Source organism: Lepisma saccharinum, chromosome 1, assembly GCF_977018435.1.
Source record: "Lepisma saccharinum chromosome 1, izLepSacc3.1, whole genome shotgun sequence".
Lineage (NCBI taxonomy): Eukaryota > Metazoa > Arthropoda > Insecta > Zygentoma > Lepismatidae > Lepisma > Lepisma saccharinum.
This window is the reverse complement of record NC_139229.1, coordinates 57,869,992-57,891,535: the sequence shown is the minus strand read 5'-3', so window position 1 is coordinate 57,891,535 and position 21,544 is coordinate 57,869,992. Positions and strand designations below refer to the sequence as shown.

Here is a 21,544-nt window from a genome sequence, read left to right as displayed (position 1 = left end):
TTTCCGTTCATTCCCATTCAAATACCACCCTGGTGCCATCTACAAGTGCGTTAAGCATCTTCCTTCTCTGTCACTATCTTGTGACATAATTTCAGTACGAATAGGTACGAAATGGTACGAAAAGGAAATCATGTCTTCGTTATACCTCACAAGAGTATTCACTGCAGTTTTTCATGCAACAATTTAGTTTTTCAACCAATCCAAACGCCTGCTCTTTCAACAATCTTCAAATGCCATTTACACGAGTGCACACACCACAAAAGTCACCATTTGACTCAACGTGGCGAATGAAGAATAGAAGCCACAGCCATAAACGAAACACATTTTGAAAATAACCCCCTCTTGTACAATTCCAACCCCTTTTCAGAACAGAGAACCGCAGCGACGGAGATGGAAGATATGGAAATACCAATGGCAACGATGACGTCACATCTCTCTTCCTCAGCGAGTGAGTAGATGATAAAACTTGTATAACTTCATACCTCATCGTGCAAGTTTCTCCAAACGTATCATTCTCTCCAGTAGGTCTCCGAACGCATGTTATATCCCCGGAGGACCTCTCTCAGATGACGTAGCTGGTACATGACACTTGAATCTGTGCCAAATCCGCAGATGGATGGAGCAAGACTCGCCTTTCTTCCTTGAAGGGACATTAGTGTGGCATTTCCACCGGCTGGGACAGGCAGAAGGGGATTTTCCATCCCTTGATCTTCGCAGGAGCCCAAGATAAGATCGGAGTGAACAAGGAATCCTGCCTATGAATTGTTAACGTCAGCTGAAACAATGAACTTACCAGGTGACATTGAAATATTAGTTTCTTGTCAGCTGTTGCTACTATTTGGTCTGTTCTGCCTAGTGTAACAAAGAAGGGAAACTCAAAATCTGATTTTTCCCGCCAATATATTTTGTCTGCCATTTTCATTTATCATGAGATCACGTGGAATGGTGTAATACTAGTTCAGGAATAACGTTGTTGGTGTCAAGCCTATCAGAAATGTACAAGTACGACTAGAACATGTTCAAGTTTATGGTTCCAGTGGGCCTTTTTCTAGGCTGAAAGAAGAATTGTTGCCAACAAAAGTCCAAGTCCGACATTTATCTTCTGGGTTTTTAGTTATATATATAAATGATGACAATTCGGTCCACGATTTCATTTAGAATTGGAAGTTTAAATACCTATGTAACTACAGAACAAGCGTTTACGAATGTGATCAATTATTATCATCACTTGTCGATTCTAGTCCATCTGAAGCTCGTATCTCAATGTATTGGAAAGAGTCACGTGAGGCAAAGACAAGGTAGAAAAGACACTAGATAAGCTTAACACCCAAAGAGGAGTTCTTCTACACAAAACACATAAATCTACGAACCAGGCTGGATCTCTTCACTTCACTTCAATCTCTGAAGATGAAGAGAGAGAGAGAGAAAAATCAGTCGAGAACTTCCAGAACGCACCTGATCGATATTTCGAGAGAATATCTTCATGGTTTGACACACGATACCACAAACGTTTACCATGTTATGCACTTGTACGAATCCATCTTCTATCTACTCGATATATAAATGGATGGATGTATGTTTGTTCCGGCATAACTCTCGAACGCCTGGAGCGATTTCAACCAAACTTGGTACACATATCACTTACAATCTGGAAAGAAACACTGTGGGGGTAAGACACCCCTGGCACCCCTAGGGGTGGTAGTGGGAAGGGGTGACATGTAAAAATAATAAAAAACGACCGATATTAGTGTGGATTCCATAGCTTTCGGGGTCGCTAAGATGAACAGTGACACTCTGAATGCCGTTCAATTTATTTATTCTTGCTCCTGAAGGTGAAACTAATAAATGTTGTTTATAATCAAGCTTTGAGTTCAATTAATATTATAGTGAATATGTAAAAGATTTTACTTTATACTGTACTTATACTTTTAAATACCTGTAAATAAAATTAGTTACAGTTTGCACTATAGTTAGAATTCATTATTTTCCTTTCTGATAGAAGATTGGGATAAATAAATACCCGGGCAACGCCGGGTGATAAGCTACTACATTATAATACAAAGAAACAGTGACCATACAATTGAAAATACACTCCTCATATTCAGTTTCTAGAAAGGGGCTCTGCTCCTCCACCCACTGTTCCAGATTCTCAAAACGCAAAAAGAGACAATTTCAATCTTCTCAAATATTCATTGAGATTTTTCTTGTACGTCTTCAGTTATCTCTAGTTCCCATTCAATGGAAGCTGCCTGAACATCTTCTTCTATGCCTACCATTATCCGCTTCTCTTTTGTTTTCCTTAAAAGGGGTCTCGAAACTTTGTTTTCTTACCGGACGTACCTTGTTTGACCAACAAGGCTTGTGTACCCTGCCACGCATTCAACAACCCTAGACAAGAGAGACATCTCGTGAATCTCAGGGTCCAGCGCGGACCTCGAGGACATCAATGTCTAGAAGGGGTTGTCCTCACTTTATTTCATCCAAACAGAGAATCGGGGGACCACTCGTGCATTGTAACAGCCTCCATGAGTATTCCAAAAACCAATGTCAAGCTTGTCCGAGGAAAGGATGGCTTCCCTGGTTATTTCTGTGCGAGTTCCTTCAATGTTTTCTGCCTGCGTCAACAGAGATTCAATCTATCATGCAAATTAAACGCGGTTTTGTGGATTGGAAGAAGAACGTAAGTTTGGTAAGGGCGGAAAATACCTTTTCTGAACGCTATTGTATCCGAAAAACCATCCCGTACATTGTAAAGTCTTAAAACAGTTAACTGTAGTGATTGATGATATTTCTCATAGATTGGTGACAATGCAAGCCTATTACCAAAAACCATACAATCCTAGCAAATACTTTGTAGGAATTCTAGCTATTATTTTGGTTATCGTGCTTTTGATTGATTGATTTGGTAAATTCAGTTTATTGTCCGTTTTTGCTAATCGCGTAGATGAGGATGAGTGATGATGTGAAATTGATGAAGGGACACCCACAATGAACACTCATGCCTAGGCTGGGATTCTAACCCAGGACCCCTGGCGTGTCGTAGCGCCTGTACCAATCACTCCGCTACGGGGTTGCCTTGGTCACTATACAAGAGATCCGGATGCAATCCCCAGAGTTCATTACCTAAAGTAAGAAATTTTACCTTAATGACCCATGTAGAATTGGTCTCATGGCTCAACTAACCCTTAAATTAATGGGCACACACGTAAGGTACCTGGGATGGTAAAGGGTGCTCGGGCATGATGCTGATCACATCACATTATGGTAGAGAAAGAGAATGTGTGGAGCCTTACCTTTATACACCTCTATCATCATGTTCAGGGAGGCCTTTATCTTTAACATTTTATTTTGGTTATTTTTGGTGATTTTTCTGGTTACCAAGTCTAGACACCTGGGTGGAGACCCCTTAAGTAAACAAAACAACTTTCCACCGTCTTCAAAAGTGGACGTTAAAAAATAAACATAATTTACACTTAGACATAAATTAGACTTTTCAGAAAGCACTCGTGTCGACCTTCCTTTCATGTAGAAGCACCGTGTACTGTGTTCTTGTAGACTAACGAGTCTCTGGCGCCAGGATAAATCTTTGTGATGCCTCTTTTGTGTCATGTCCATGTGCGTTTGTGAATCTCCTTTCATCAATTCCATCTCATCACCATTCATTCTCTTTGTCTCGATTTGCCAAAATGGCATCAAGCGACGCAAAACAACGAAATCAACCAACCAGCTTGCAACCCGCAGGTTGGAGCTGGGTAAATTAATTGATTCTTTTCAGGTATCGGTATATGCCATGGATAGATGGAAACACTGACAAGTGAACATGGCCGTCGGATATGAGTATATTGAGCCATGCTTTTCCACCTGTTCCTATCTCATATTCATGCACAGTATTGCCTATATGTTACGTCAAGAAAACGATTACTCTCACTAAAAGCTATCAAGTTACTGTGTCCAGACCCTCATATTTACGAGGGGAAACTCCGGAACGTGCTTGAGTATTGTCAAAGACGAAGGCATTCCCCAAAATTGATTTTCTGTTCTGAAGTCGTTTCGTGATACGAAACTATAAAATCAAATATCTTTCCTGTTGTAGAAGCAAGTCTCCACCGGATGCAGGCACCTGATATTCTCCCATGGTTTATTGAAGTCAGAATAAGAAAATAGAACCTCGGAGGAAGACGGGGGAGGGGGGAGAAAAAAGAACAAGAGCAAAGTAGCAAAACTAATGGTCGTCGATTGTCCAGAGAAGAACAGAAAATAGAGAAACGAGGCTAGGAGCAAATTGAATTCAGAAAAACAATCAGGGAAGCCGAATTAGGTCAAGGCATGTTTCTTCAAATCTTCCTTGTACCACACAGTGTCATTTTTCAGGCTGTTTCTCTCTTCTTGTGGGATTAAAGAAATCTTGATTGCTGTGTCGGTAGTTTAATAGCCATGGAAGAAGAAGAATGCGTGAAGAATATAATCAAATATAAAGTTCAACTTTGGAGGAGGAATCTTGTTGTTCAGTAAAAACAAGTCCATAGACAATATTGCTGAATTAGAATCACCCGTGTCGAGAATTACCACGCAGATAGATATGAGACGGGTGACTTAGTTGCTCATGTACAGTGGGATCCACTAGTATTGCTCGGCAGATTGTCCATGACTATTTTCATGAATTCTTCTCTTACATCCTACGTGTTTTTAAGCGTTGGATTTTACGTAAGGTACTGCAGAAGTTGTCAACAGTTTGTTTTGAGTTTTCTTTTAATTCTTGAACCTCTTATTGGGTCAACTAAAGTGCATGAACATGGTAATGGACAATTTGCACGGTAATACTCATAGATCGCAGTGTACATACCTCAGTGTAAAATTAAAATACATGTATTTGAATTGAATCAAACAATGTTTTAAGATCGCAGTACAGTCAATAAGTTCTTGGCCTGGCCGCATAGTGTCGCTGTGGTGCACTGCAGAGGATAGTTTGCACCAAGGGGTGGTACCGTGTCAGTTCTTCTCTCGTCCCAGCAACAGGTAGTTGCGTGGATACAGTGTAAGCACAACTACGGTATTTGTTGTGAAGGGGAGTTGAATGCGAAAGGCAGAACTCGAGAATGCACAGTTTGAGCAATGGATAAATGTCAATTTCTGGCAAAAATTAGGCAAATTCGTTAGCGAAACGTTTTAGATGATGAAGCAAGAATACGGCGACGACGTCTTGGGCTGTGTTTAAGTCGCACCAACGCTTTGCACAGGGAAGAGACAGTTTGGATGGTGATGAGCGTTCTGGTCGGCCACGAACGAGCCGAACTAAACGCAAGATCGAAGAATAAGTTGCAACGTTGGTGCGTGCAACTTTAGTACATATTACCTCAAATAATACATTTGACAATTCCTTTCTTAAAATAACCATTTGTTACAACTATGCAACATGTACCCCATTTCCTCACGCTTCAAGTCAAAATATAAACACATCTGTGCAGATCTGGCTTCGCTCCCTAAACATTTAGCCACATTTAATCTTGATATTCAGGATGCGTCCCCCAAACTCTACCATGAAATAAATACTATTCCAGTCATTGTTGCTTTAAGTAAATCAGCCCTCGTATAATTTTGTTTTCATCACGTAAGTTCCCGAACTTAAGTTCAAATGGTTTCACCAGATTCTGGCTCTGTCCGAAAAGTACAAAGTACAGACTTGAAGTATGGTCTTGACGGAAGTGACGTCACATAGTACAGTCCGAAAGCGCCAAGTACAGAAGTACACAAGTGCACAGCTCGCAGCCCAGATCGTTGCTGACTAGATCACGTGATTCTCACTCGTTGTTCATTTGTTTAAAATCACGGAGGTAAAATGCTAGAAATACAGGTTAAATATACGTTATGGGCCAGCAAGTTGTTCTCCTGATGTTTGGAAATGTATGTGTAAGAATATTTGATATTGATATGTGATTTTTATGAAACAAGTGTTTATAACGCGGGAAAAACAACGTGTCGTCGGTTATATCTACTGATCGTATTTGGCGCTGCAGTCGAAGTGCAATTCGAATGACCTTCACTTCTAGTACACCACTTCAAGACCGCACTGCAAGACAATTCTCGGAGGATGCTCGCTTGAAGTATGTTCTTGCACCTTTCGGACAAGGCCTCCGATTTACTTAGTGTGCTCCTGAGTGTGAAATCGCACTCTTCCAGGCATCCTTGAGCCCCTATCTGGCCCTGCTGACGTCCGTCTCTGTGGGTACTCAGTCACGTGGACATCAAAGGAAGGGAACGAAGCAGCAGATGCTGGTCCAACTTATGCCAGAGAGAATTATATATAAGGCTTTTAATTTCCCTTCTTGGCAGGAAGAAGGGGATGAGATAACGGGGAGTAAACTTCGAGACACCATGCTCTCCATTGCTGCATGACGTTCCTCGTACACCTCCCATCGAGAACAGGTAACTTTGACTCTGCTTCGAATTGGACAGTGCAGTCTCACATTTCATCATTTACTGCAAGGGCTGAACCCTCCAGCCTATACTGCATGTAATGTTATTTGAAGTGTTCCACATATTATTTTCGAATTTACCGATTTTAATATTCTCAGACAAGCGGAATAAATAACTAATAGTTTTGGTTCTTTGAGAAATACAGGCCTTTACATTGTATCTGAGGAAATATTTCGTGTCTCCTTAGTTTTGTAATGTGTTGTGTACGTCCTGTGCAAGTCGCTTTACAACCTAGCAATTTGAACCATTCGGACATTTCACACTCCTTTTTAAATGATTCATTGATTGTTTGATTTGCTTTATTTTACTTCACTTTTTGTGCCACTTTTGGCTAATTTGCGAAGATGGGATATGAGTGACGATATGATGAAATTGATGAATGGACACTCACAAACATCCATGTCCAGGCCGGGATTCGAACCCGAGATCCCTGGTGTCGTAGCGCGATGTGCTAACCACTCCGCCCCGGGGACCGGCACAACTTTTTAAAATATAAGGTAAAGATTTCAAATGAGGAAATTTTCCCCGTATATTATGAAGCGTGCAAAATGCCCATATGTGCCGGCGCTGCCCCCAAAATTAACTCATTCATTAATTCATTAATTCATGCATAGCAAGGATGCAAGAAGTTTGCAAGAGTTAATTCCAAACGTAGTATTAGCTTAAATATGAGAATTTTTACATCCACTTTATGCACAGATAGGCTAATCGAGACTGTATCTGCAGTTTAAAGTGTAATTCGAATCACTATGTAGCCCTATCTCCGCCAGGTATCGAACCCCAGACCCTTTGATTACTAGAATTGGTAAGTGGGAAACTAGGGAATGAATTGAATCCGATTGATATTGAAGCTAATGAAGAACGATTATCACGAACATTCAGACAAATATGTCAATTTTGCCCCTTCCTTAAAAAAAGTCACAATTTAATATGTACTTCCATTAAGCTGAACGTGTTTGTTACCATAGGAATATTTATACGTTGGGGCATTTTCCAATTCTAGTGACCTGCTTACACCCGAAATACATTCGGTCTTTTAAAAAAAAAAGTTTCTGTAGAATTTATGCATTCCCGCCCCAATTCATTTCAAAGGAAGGGCGTTATCTTTTAATGCCAAACTTCCAACCCCGAACACGCGCCACGAAAACTCTACACATTTCGCCCGCCTTATAACGACTACGACTTTTGTATCGACTGTGAGACGTGAGAAAACTTCAGACGGGACACTTTTCCACAAAAGTACCCCGTGTGCTTCTCTCGGCTACGCCAGAAACCAATTTCGGTGGAATGTACCTACGGTGTGAATGGATGATTTAACAGTTCGCTCGCGATTATACTTTGTCTGTCTGATCATGTCCTGCCAGTATGTTCCTAGTGTCTTTTCTGTTAAAGCTCCTCTGTTACTAACTCATGACGGCCAAATGCATTAAACAACTAAAAAAAAACAATAGATTTTAGTAATCTCCAAATGGCGGTGATCTACTGTTAGTAACGATATCGTCATTTAAAACTCAGAACATGATGTCCTTGATACTCCATCCCATTCTTTCTACGTGTAATTTAATTTGGTTTTTGTTACTTAGTGTCGCTTTCAGCTACCTTTAGCTAACTCGATGATGAGGTGAGTGATGAAACTGATGAAGGGACACCAGCAAAGGTCAGGATTTTAACCTGAGACCCCTGGCGTCGTAGAACACCGTGCTAACCACTGCGTCACGGAGATCGTCACTACTCTTCTACACGTTGCGAGATATAAGGCGTAACGCTTTCTGAAGGCACCCTGGACTTCGTTTTGCAGACTAAGGAGATTCTAGTGTCTGGACCAGAAGCGTAAATAACACGCCCGATACCTCTGCGGCGCGGGGTGGCGCACGAGCTTCAGGGGCGCAGCAAGAATGATAAATTAACCCCTTAAGCGTGGAGTTTGTTGAACAAGTCGCTACTGCAAAATGTATGTTTCTTCGCCATATTCAGTATACACCATCCGTAGTGATGTGCTGTAGTGCGGAAGGCGTATACGCCTTATGCTTGTTTCAACTATGTTCGATTTACTGTGGCGTATATAGTCACACAGACGTTTGGTGAGATAGTTCTAGCTGTAGTAGAAACAAAAAATAGTAGCAAACGAGGAAAAAGATGAAAAAGAAGAAGACGAAAAGAAAGAAAGAAGGGAAAAATTAGTTTCGTCTTCTTCTTTTTTCTCTGTTGATCCTATTTTTTGTTTCTACTACTGCTAGAACTATCTCACCAAACGTCTGTGTGACTATATACGCCACAGTAAATCGAACATAGTTGAAACAAACATAAGGCGTATATATACGCCTTCCGTACTACAGCAGCACAATTCGGAGGGCGTATATATACGTCCTCCACACTTAAGGGGTTTCAAGAAAGACCGATAGTTGACAAAAGTTTTCCTATGGGTGTTAAAATATATTTTCAACCCAACACAATATATTTTCATGTCCTTAAAACTGCAAACAGTAAATGTTAATGATTAGAAAAGTAGAAAGTAAATTTCCAGGTTAGAAGAAAACCTTCATTAGCTCAATACTTCAAGTCCTAGATTACGTCGCCGAAGGAAATGGGTTGGAAATATTTACACCCCTTCCCGCCCTTACCACCCGCGTTTTGGCAAGGTTTGGTGAAACTGTGCTGTTGCTAAGTTTCTTTTGTAGTTGTTGTAGGGGAATCTGCTACAAATTTCTGGGAGAAATATGTACAAGATCTTGCACTACAGCTACAGAAATTGTTTCATTTCGGAATGTAGAATCAATTGAAATCACAAGAAGAACGCTGATAAGCATTGGAAGCGATCATGCTCAAAAACCGGACTTGACGAAACTAGCACAAGAATTTGCTTCCATCAAGAAATGCAGAGGACTGGTAATGGGCATTTGACAATATCGTAATTTTTGTAGTAACAATGCATTTTCATTTGTAATTGTAACATTTTTTTTTTACAGTTTGTCTTTTAAAACCATTCGTACCAGTTTTTAAATAGATTCAATTACATGTATGTATTTTCATATTTGAAAATACCTAATATAAATGTAGAAGTGATTTAATATTTAAAAAAAGAAACATTTTTTTAAAAAACATGCGTAGGACCGCACAACTGTAAGTTGCGGGAGGCTCAGAGCATGTTAGTTACACTACTGGTCTGGACCTACAGGCAGTATAATCCTCTTGTATTCCATTTGTGTTTCTGATTGTCCCTTCATCCATCACATCATATCACCATTCATCCCGTTGGTTACAAGGCGACTACGTTACCAGTACGCCATCTTTGTAGTAGTATTACGTCATTCGTGACATATTATGACTAGGGAACGAATTTTAAGGTGAAACACCTTTCCAAAAATAGCTGTCATCATACCAATCGTTTGAGATATGTATTTTAGGACATGTAATGAAGTAAAATGAACACAATTTGTTGCACCTTTTCGTGAGATTAGCACATTTATCCCCTTTTGACCCCCTCTTTGATCCTTCAGCATCTTTTCCCTTTCCTTTCTTTCATGTTTTGTTAAAAAATTGGACAGAAAAATAAATGATTTTCACTCTTCTTGGGCAGCTACATAAAATCCTATAGTCTTGTTTCATAGAGCAGAACGAGAGCTATAAAATGGTATAATATAATCATTGCAGCCCCAATATTTCCTAAGATAAAGTAACAAAACCCGCGAGAGAAAACACAAACTTCAGCAAAACCTATTTGGCAGAACCACAGTTTTCTATGCGGTCCGCGCGAATTATATACAGAATGCGCAGAAAAAGAGAGCATTGAATAAAATTATTTTATCAGCACCTGTTTTGCACCTTTCTGAAAACATTTTCAGAACCTTTCCTTCCCTTTCTCGACCTTAATTTTGCACCTTAAAAGCCTTTCCATAATTATGACGTTTGGTTACGAACATGGTTAAGGAATATAAAATGAAGTTTATAATCTGAATCTAACTGCCTGTGACGTTAATAAATCTTAAATCAATGATTACATGAACAAATGAAACAGTTTTGAAAAATTAGAAAAGTCAGAACTGGGATATAACACGAGTACACAAAAAGAATGCTAAAAATCCAAAGGAATAGAAAGTCGTTCATACTTAAATTATCCTGCTTCGAACTCTGTATGCTTCTATTGTGTTCTAGGACATTGCTTTCGGCAAGAATGTACCATCGAACCAGCGATAAGTACTCCCTAAGGCACTACTTTAACCGAGAAGCCCTCTTATTGGAATTGCAACCATGCTTGCTACAACTAATGACTTCTACTTTCAGCAGCTCCGTAACCTTTCGCCTGCAGACATTACAATCTTCCCTTTTTGGGATCTCTCCCTTTATCCGTTTTCGCAAGACCTCGTAACCAAGTTTATTTATTTAATTCGTTTTTCTTCCCCTTTTCCTAGTTGTTGACCTCCTTCTCTTCTTCTTCTTTTAATGTAATGTCTTCCGTTCATTGTTGTCGCCTGGAAACAGAAGTTTCCAAGAAAGCATTCTCTCCACTGCTAACGATGTCGTCCAAGCAAATGCTACCAGATCGATTCTCACATCATAGAGTAAGGATAAAGGTCGTCGCCATAAAGGAAGATGAAGAAAAAGACAAGATTCCGGGATGGTTACCAAAACAAAAATGAAAAGAAATAGTCTTCCAGAGATCCTTCCGCGAGTTGCAAAAGGATCCTGACGAGGAAATGATGATCTACAAGGACAAGGATTGTTCTTGTGTGCATCCTCATTTTCCTTGCCCCGCCCCTCTCCAATTCGGACGAGAATTGAAGGAACTTAAGGATCATACGTTGGCATGAAGAGGTGAAAAGAAGGGTTTTTTGTTCGCCTGCACAATATCGCATTCTCGCTGTCCTTGTTCGGATCTATGGGAAACAAGAAATAATGGCGTTCCCTTCGGCGGATAAAGCTTGTTTTCCTGCCGTTGCATCTTTTGTGACGTTTTCTTGTTTTTCTGTCTTTGTTTTTTTTCCTTGCGGCACGTGTAGTCGTTCCTATTTTGCCCTTGTTCGGATACAAAAGAAGCTTACATCTCAGACGAAGACAAACTCTTACGACAATATGCATTATTTGTTTTTACAGTGGCGGGATAAGCCAATTAGGTCTCGCGTGGTTTCTTGCGGAGCATTTTCAAACACAACCTCCCCCCCACATACACACATATGTTTCTAGAGAGAAGGCTTTTGATTGACTTGGTTTATTATTCTTCGCTTTTCTGCCACTTTTGAATATCGCGAAGATGAGAATCAGTGTAAATATGATAAAACTGATGAAGGTACATTCTCAAACAACATCCACATCCAGGCCGGGTTTCGAAGTCGATAACCCTACCGTCGTAGGGCTTTGTGCTAACCACTCAGCCACTGAGGCCGGCATAGCAAGTAAAAAAAATGAGATTTTCGTGGATGTAAGGGAAGACACCAAAATGTAAACCTCTCTACCAGGTAGCATACCCTGGGGCCTGGACCTACAGCTAGTATAAACCTGTATGAATCTTGATTTCTTGTCACGTTCAATATCATCGTCCTTTCATCCAGATCATATCGAAAATAGCAAAAACTGACGGAAAAACGAAGTGAAATAAAACAAATGAAATCAACGTCTGTCGACAACTGTACAGTCAAAATACTCTATTTGCCAGCCCCCGTGGCGGAGTTGTTAGCAAAGTGACACAAAAAGCGAAGTAAAATAAAGCAAATATATAAAAAAAAATAATCAAGATACTCTATTTAAAGTAGGCTACATGCAGCAGTTTTTCAATGCACAAATATTTGGTGTTTCAAATAGTTTTTCAACACCTAATAATATTTCCTACGTAGAATTATTCATATTCCTGCTAGGCTTATTCATGGTTCTATATTTTCCCCTTTCTCTCACAAATATTACATACCACCATACAACGTGCTTGTTTCGTGCATGCAATTCTAAAAGTCTACTCTGGATGTTGGAATATGAATACATGCTCAATTGCTCATGCACATGTTGCAGTAAAAATACGGTTCTAGACGAAATGTAGAGAGAACCAAACCATTGTGCAGGGAGGGTTTGGTGGCGACAGCGTTTGGACATTTCTACTTAATGATATTGATTTTCGGGGCCAAGGCTTCAAGTATCTTGGCTTCAATTTCGCATGCGCGTAAAACTAAATGTGGAACGGATGGCTCTAAACTGTTTCCGCTATCAAATTATCATTATCAAAGAAACTGAAATTTAGTATACGTAAGTCCCAGATCAATGAAGACGTTCGGAAGAAGAGAGATGTTGAAGGTTAGAAATAGTTATTGTTCGTTATTTTCTTAAAAAAATATAACAAACAATATTTGTAATCAGCATAAAAAGAAACAACCTTTTAAGTAGTATTCCAATATCATAAATATAAAAGATAACATCGACATATAAACAAGTAGCTTGAGTTTGATCGAACCACACGCGTAGGAAAGTACGAAATATGTTCGTTGATCTCTTGACAAAATGTATTTCATACTACTATAAAAAAGCATAAAGCTTGTTATTTTTATTATTGACGACAGAACTAAAGTTCAGTTAATATTCGAATAGAATAACCAAAATAAAAATCGCTTTTGAACGAAAAAAATGAATAAAAATAATTCCCAATTTACTCTAAAAATTAAGCTTTCAAAATTCAAAAAAATAGTGTTTTATGTGACTACGACTAAAATTCCCCCCTACCTTTAAAAGTTTTCCATTAAACGATGTTTGTTGAAGTTATTAACAAAATAGAATAACTACGAATCTCAGTACAACTAACTGTATGAAGTACCCCAAAAAAATGAAAAACAGCTTTTGAGTTTTAGTTTTATGCACAGAAAAGGTAATTGGGATCGGACCTACAGTTAAGCTGTGCTAGTCTCCCATTTAAGTCCCGTACAATGGCCGTGCGGTTTAAGACATCATGCTTTGTTCTCTGGCTACGCTTGTGTTTGGGACCGGTGGCCACCCACCATCGGGAAGAAAATGGGGAGCTACGAATGAGTAGCGTAACCCGGTCATGGAAACCTACAACAACGGCTGTGGATTCGTCGTGCTGACCACACATCACCCTGTAACTGGTTGGACGATCTCCTACCTCGGAAGGTGGGAGTGAGGCCGAAGTCGGTAGGTAGGCCCTGGCCCCCACGGATAATTAGTCTCCCATTTATGTAATAGTAATTTCAGAATAAAATTAATTTATATTTATTAGTTTATAATAGCTTTTATTGAATAATCATAACCATGATTGTAATTATTATTTTTATAACCCCTCTTATTATTACATTTTTATACACAGCCTGACCCTCCCGTACAAAAGTTTCTGACTACACCCATGGTTCGAACATACGTAAGACACAAAATGTAATATTTTTTTACATCATGGTACAAATTCTCGGATATCTTAAAAACCTGAGAAAAAGTTGTACGAGTTTAGACTCATCTAATGTATGAATTTTTATTTTTATTTTTTGTACCAGGTAATTGATGGATTGATGGTTTATATCACTTCGCTTTTCTTCCCAAGGCTACTAATAAGTAACAATAATATACGTTATAAAAATTAAAAAGTCGAAGTTTGTTTTACCCAGAGTTGTTAAATTTTAAATAAATTCAATTCCGGTCCGGGAGAAAATCAACATGTTTATGTTTAAAATATTTCAATTCGGTCCAGGAACCTTTTTCCAGGATCAATTTAAATACGGTTTAGTACAAAGTCCTTTTGTGAAAGGAATTCTTTGTCGTAACAACATATTTATGGTTTCGTTTACCTTACGATGATAAGAATTTTTATATTTATTTTTTGTACCAGGTAACTGATGCATTGATTTGGTTTATATCACTTCGCTTTTCTGCCAACTTTGGATAATCGCGAAGATGAGGATAAGTGATGACATGATGAAATTGACGAAGGGACCGTGGACGCCCGCAGATATATCTGGAGAATCTTTATGTAATTTGAGGGGCCTCCCCGATGGCGCAGTGGTAGCGTTGTCGTTTTGTAATCAAGAGGCCCCGGGTTCGATACCCGGTGAAGACACATAGTGGTTCGGATCTCATTTTATACTGTAGCTCCAGTCCCTATTAGTCTTACTGTGCATAAAGTGGACTTACAACACGTAGGCTACTGAATCAATCAATTTATGTACGAGGTTCATTCGGAAAGTAACTTCCGTTTGGGTATACAAGAACACCAGAACATTGTGAGAGTTTTTATTAGATACAACTGAAAGAGACAACTCTAAGCTATTTTTCTACATAAGCACCGTTTCTGTTGAGACACTTATCATATCAGCGAACAAGGTTTGCAATACCCATGTCAAAGAAATCTGCCGCCTATGCATTCAGCTATGAAAACACTCATGGCAACTATGTTTTGGGACAGAAAAGGGATACTGTTGGTGGAGTTTCTGGAACGAGGCACAACAGTCAACGCCCAAGTGTATTGTGAAACCTTGAAGAAATTGCAAGGAGCATTTCAAAACAGGCGACGTGGCATGTTGAGTTCTGCATTGTTCTCGTGCATGATAACGCTCGCCCACATACTGCTGGTGGCTAGGGGCACAGCGGTTGAACAAGGACCAGAAGCTTACGGATAGTGTTCCTGCATGGCTGAATGAACAGGCGACAGATTTCTTTGACATGGGTGTTGTAAACCTTGTTCGCCGATATGATAAGTGTTTCAACAGAAACGGTGCTTATGTAGAAAAATAGCTTGTTGTATCTTTCTGTTGTACATAATAAAAACTTTCACATTGTCCTGGTGTTTCTTTTATGCCCAAACGGAAATTACTTTCCGAATGACCCTCGTAATTTGAATGGTGAATTTGTAGCGTGAAAAGATTATTAAAGGGCGCAAAGACCAGTAGTCTGATATTTGTGCATCGTGTAACAACGACATGCTATTTTAAATTCAATTTCAATTTTACGATTTGAAAAATAAGGATAGAAGGTAAAATATGAATTTTCATGACTGAATGGCAAGATTTAAAATCTTATTCTTTCCTCCAGTGCTTCAAGTAGATATTCCTAGTTGGTGGGGGAGGAGGGGTGCTATATGAAAGTTATCCTAGTTGGGGAAATTTAAGGAGAATTTTAAAAGGTGGAGGACAGCATCCCCCACAATTTAGACAATGCTGCCCACTTGAGAAAAAATCCCTCGGATGCAGTTGGTATGGACACTCACCGATGCCAGGCCGGGATTCGAACCCGGGACCCATGGTGCCGTAGCGCCCTGTGCTAACCACTCCGCCACGGAGGTTGGCGGTTCCAGAAGATTTCGAAGGGAGGTCAATGATTATCCTTGAATATTCCACTGTTTTAATTCAGAAGTGGCACCGTCATCAAATAAATATTGTGTAAGTATAAGATTGACATAAAAAATATCCAAAATATGGGGGGCAGAAAGTGCTTTGCCCCCTCAAGGTCGACGCCAATGTTTCGGAGAGAAAAGTATCCACTTCTTAGCTACACTAAGCTCGCCATTGTTTTTCTTAACCACAGAGGACGCTGGGATTAATATCTATTAAAGTCAAAACCATTTCGAAATTTTACAGCTCTCTAGCCAGTGATGAAAACTACAATTTTACGAAATTGTATTACTTCCTACGAATGAAATTACGATTATCAAATATGCATAAAACTGTAAATAGTGTACACGAAAGCTGTTATACTCTAAGTACTTTAAATATGTATTCATATATGTACGAGAAAAGTACCATTAATAATGAAGCAGCATACTGCACTCGAATTTTCGGATTTTTTTTCTAGGGATTTATGAACCGAAATTTATGACTTGCTCGAACCTTCATCCTTACGCCTCCCCCCCCTGCCACTGAAAATAGGATGACTCACGTCTCCCTGAAATTGAAAGTGGTGTAAGTTCTGCTGGAGGAAAGTTAGTTAATCAAAACACTCCTTGATTTCGAATGGTTCCAGATGTTTTGAGTTAATGTATCTGTAGTCACAATATTTATAAATATATTCCAATAAGTTTTGATTTTATAACCATTTGAAATCAAGGAGTGTTTTTATGGGCACCCTGTACATTCATAATATCTCTCTCATATATATTCACACACATTCCACACGCATAGCCTACACACACAAATGTGTAGCACAGTTTCTAATAATACCGAACAAAAAGAAATTTCACAGGTTCTGAAAGCGCTTCAGGTGTGTTCAAGGGTGTTTTAAGGAATTATTTTCGGACTGGATCTCTTTCCTTGTTCCTGTCAATTAAGATTATTTCTTTTAAATGCTTTCACAATCTCTCTTTCTTTCTACCGTTCTCTCTCTCCATATCACTGTGTGTGTTTGTGGGTATATTTTATTCTCCCCACACTTTTTTCCTCTATTTCAATATTTGTTATTCTCTCCAAGTGCCAATCTCTCTTTAACTGTTTCCTTCATTCTGACTTCTTCTTCTCTCCCTCTCTCTTTTTTCCTTCCTATGTTTCTACATTGCTCTCCGGGGTCTCCGCGATGGCGCAGTGATAGCATCGTCGCCTTGTAGTCAAGGGGTCCCGGGTTCGATACGCGGTGGAGACATAGAGTGGTTCGGATCCCTCTTTAAACTGTAGGTCCAGGCCCAAGTAGCCTTACTGTGCATAAAGTGGACTGAAAACGGAAACCTAACTAACTAATCTACCTTGCTTCCCATCACTCTATTTTCTTTATTTCTGCCTTGATGTTCCATCTCTATGGTTTTTCCTTTTTGTCCATTCGTCAGTTTCTTTACCGCCTTCTATCATATTCTCCTCTCTCTGAGTGTGTGTGTGTGTGTGTGTGTGTCTCTCAGTAGGATGGGTGAGAAGTAACTAAGCATTGAAAATTTGCTGTAGTTTTTCTAATATTTAAGCAATCTCAATTAAACTGTCTGTACATATACATTATGGAAAAGGTTACTTGGCAATAGAGGAAGTGTACATGAATGTGGAACAATTGGAGACACGGATTCGAGATGTTATCACAAACGTCCCGAAGGAATTCCTACAGAAGATCGTGAATTCCATCCCCGTTCGTTTGAGGAAACTGGTGGATGACTCCGGTGCCTACATTGAATTCTGAGCTGGCACAAATATATAATCCTATTCAATAATCTATATGTACAGACAATTCCATTCAGATTGCTTAAATGTTACAAAAACTACAGCAAATTAATAATGCCTAGTTACTTTTCACCCACCCTGTATATATATTTGTCATTCCCTCTTTCATATATTTCTCCCTTTACCCTTTTCTCTCTTTTTCTTCCATCTTCTGTTTCTTTATCGCCTTCTATCCTTTTCCGTCTATATATTTCTGTCATTAGTATCCATCGATTTCTTTCCATACCCCTCTCCCATCTCTTAAAATATATCGCATGATTTTATTGCAGGGAGGGAAGGACGTTGGCCTAAGATCGTTCTCCTTTGGGCTGAAGCCCACTCTCTCTCATCGGCTGCTGACGCACAGGCCCTGCAGAAACCTTACAACCATCCCCTTTTTAGTACCACAGAAAAAGGACCTTAGAACGACCGTGCGCCACAGTTAATTTTATTCCCTCCATCCCGTTGGCTTGCCGCCTCTCTCCTTGTGCTCACCTAGTCCTGTTTCCTGTTTCGTTATCCTTACCAATTCACCCTTTGTCTTCCACCTACCGCGTCTCCCTGATCTCAAGACCCAGTTCATGAATTATGTGCATCTCCTTTAACTGCCTCCAGTCCTGGAACTAGCTGGAGTGATTTCTCCACAGTGTCATTCCAGAAAAATTGAAACACTTTTGATAAATCGCGTCTCCACGTGGCTGATTTGACGCAGGGACAAGGGATTGTAAATAATGAAATAACTTCGAGGCAGCGTAATAAGAATGAGGTTTATACTTGCTGATCTTTCCCCCCTGCAATAAACCCAGGCGCCTAATATATAGTTGAGGAGAGCAAGCCTTGCCCCGGACGCAAGATATTAGCTTCTCGCTTATTCACTATCTCCGGGACCTCCTAAGGTTTTAAAGGGCGGAGGGAAGTACTCCCGTACCCTCGCCCTTTTTGTTATGGCGCAGAGTTTCTCATATTAGGGCCACCTCTCCGAGGCAGTGTTGCTCACTGGGTTGGAAAACTGCCCAAAACTTTCAGACAGTTATTTTGGTTCGTGTAAAAGATAAGACGGAGCAGGAATCTTTGCTTCGTTACTTTTCCTTTTTTGTGAGGCTAAGAATTAGGAGAGCTGCTATGTTTTTTTTTTTTTTTTTTTTTTTTTTGCAATGTTCTCTCTCCTGCAAGTTAATGCTTGCGTCTTTTTCTTGACGTTCCGCTGCAGTCGTTGCGGTTCGGTAAGGTGCCTCGCTACATTGTTTACGGTCTTGGTTTGATTTCTCTGAGGTGTATTGCAACGACACTACTCTTGTGACCTTACTGCGCTCTTTAGGAAGATTTTTAGACCGAAGTGACAAGCGACAGGTGGCAAACGACACGGGGATTTCACACCGAAATAACATGCTGCAAGGGCACCTTTAATATAGTTAAGAGTTGGAGAAAGCAAGCACAATTTATGAAATAGTGGCACGAAATTACAATCACCTACGAAGCGGAATTTCATGCAATTATCACGTGTACAAAATAATAATCGAAAGTACGGGGTGATCCGTTTGAGATGGCAGAAAAGTAAACCGTTGTGTACAATAAGTTAATGTACACATCTCTGAGTAATTTGTTGTAATATATGCAGAAAGGATGTAAGTTTTGAGTGAGTGCAGGTTTACAGACTTCAGCCATGTGGCTGTACTAGTGTGCATATAACACTCCAAAATGTCACATCCCATACGAGAGATTGTGCGCTGTTGTGGCATGACCACTATTTATATCTACCATGAACGCTAGCGCCACGCAGCTGAAGTCTGTAAAGCTGCACTCCCTCAAAACTTACATCCTTTCGGCATATATTACAACAAACTGCTCAGAGATACTTACATTAACCTATTGTACACAACGGTTTACTTTTCTGACATCTCAAACGGATCACCCGGCATTTACAAAACAATTCAAGACACGATTTTACGAATAAAGTCATTTAGATTTTGTGAGGGGTGTCTCAAGATGAAATCTATAGCTTAAATTGTATGGGATTCAAGTCGTTATGAAATATAAAGTTGTTTTTGTTTTGTGTTTACCAAAGGAAATAAAAAATGTGAGGTACACCGTTCGTACGCATCTCTTGTATGCTCTAATCTATGCAATTACATGCGTTATTCATTTAATTAAAAAGGAAAAAGTGTGTGATTTCCTGTAGAATAGTCGCTTTGATGTAAGACAATAACATATACCCATACAAATCTATTTTAAATGTATCACAATTCAATAACAGAGATTAATGGAGAATTCTGACAGTGTATGTAGAAGTTGGGTATAGAGGGGGCGAGAAAGCAAACATTTTAATGGAAGTAATGTTTGAGTGTTATGATTAAGTAAATGTAATGTAGTTGTACTTGTTAGTAATATTATTAGTCAGAGAAATTACACTCTTAATTATTTCGTATTTTCAGAAAAACAACTGTTATGATTGCAAAACGTTTCAAGTAATTACATGTAGATTGTAAAAAATGGACAATATTTAATAATGAATGGCAATGAATAGCAGTTTAAAAGTTAATTAAGTATCTCATTTTACTTTCCGCTGTACTTTAGGAACAGATTGGATGTATATTTGTAAAAACCTTTTCCATGGGGATTTTCACACACCAGTATCCTAGAGAAGTCTACATGATGCCTTACGCAGCCGAGGTTTACACGCTTACTTGATTTATCCCTGGACTTCCCTTTTCTACCTTACCAGAAAATAAATCAGAAACTCATCATATCCGACACAATTTAGCAATGTGAATAGTGTGTGCTTGCATAATTGGAAGGTCCCTCACGAAGCCTCATATACTGCTACATATTAGACTTGGAGAAGGAAGAGGGCGCTTCGAAAAATCACAGCGACGCCGTACCCTGTGCTGGCTCCACTTTATGCAGCCATTGGGAACAGCATTTTCACTAGTTCTCTTTCTTCTTTCCGCAAATAAATATGATTCATTCAAACAGCGTGTTAAATTATTATTAATATTATTATTATTATTATTATTATTATTATTATTATTATTATTATTTGCAGTAGGATTACAATTAAGCTTGAAGTTTACTTTGCACTGATTTTCTAATTATAGAAAAAACACAGCTTTTTGCATTATAATGTTGCAATTCAAGATAAAAATGTTTTTTGTGTTAATAAATGTTAGAAAATGCTGTCAAGAACATAGTCAATTTTTATAACAGTAATACTATATGAGACGAACAAACTAGTTAGTTCCTCATCTAACACATAACGAGTAACAAGGGATGGGGGCAGAAGGGGGCGGAAATGTCATTTCCGGATAATAACCGACAGGAACGAAGTCTTCACGCTGCTGGCTGCCAACTAGCGTGTTTGATCTTCCGCATCGTGTCCCAAAGCTAATAATTTCACATAATCACGTGACCCTACGTACATTTGCTCAACAAATGTCTCTTCATTCCACATCTCCACTCTATTATAATTGCATTACCTTGTCGAGGCGTATGCGAACCCGTCTCACAAGTTAATAGTTATTTTTGCTTGGTTGCCGATATTGAACTGACACTTCAAAAAAGCAGAAATGGTCGTGAGAGCTTACACGTCACAGAATAGCTCAGGAGAAGACAAGTCGAAAATTATGGCTTGTGTCCGGATGGAAATTAACGAGCGGATTGGGTGGTGGAGAGAATTTGAACGATACTCCCTACGTACCAAAGGGCAAACCAAAGTTATTATAAACTCATTCCATGGCACCAAGGAAGGGGCATTTAAATTTAACAAGCACAAAAGTGTTTGAAATCACAGTTTATATCAAAACTGAAAGATTTGACTTTTCGTATTTGGCATCGCTTTACTGCCTCTTTTGGCTAATCGCGAAGATAGGGATGAGTGATGGTTAAGGCCTGGATTTTTAAGTAGGCAATAATGCAATGTACATAAATATGCAGAAAAATCGTTGAAATGTGCAAAAAAAAAGGTAAATATGCTGAAATGTGTAAAA

At 39.3% G+C, this 21,544-nt stretch overlaps 1 protein-coding gene across 2 annotated transcripts in view; it reads right to left on the bottom strand.

Moving 5' to 3' along the window:
* The window catches only part of LOC145995662 (neurotrimin-like), a 526,024-nt gene that overhangs the window by 21,268 nt on the left and 483,212 nt on the right, over window positions 1-21,544 (bottom strand). The gene's annotated exons all lie outside the window — the stretch shown is intronic.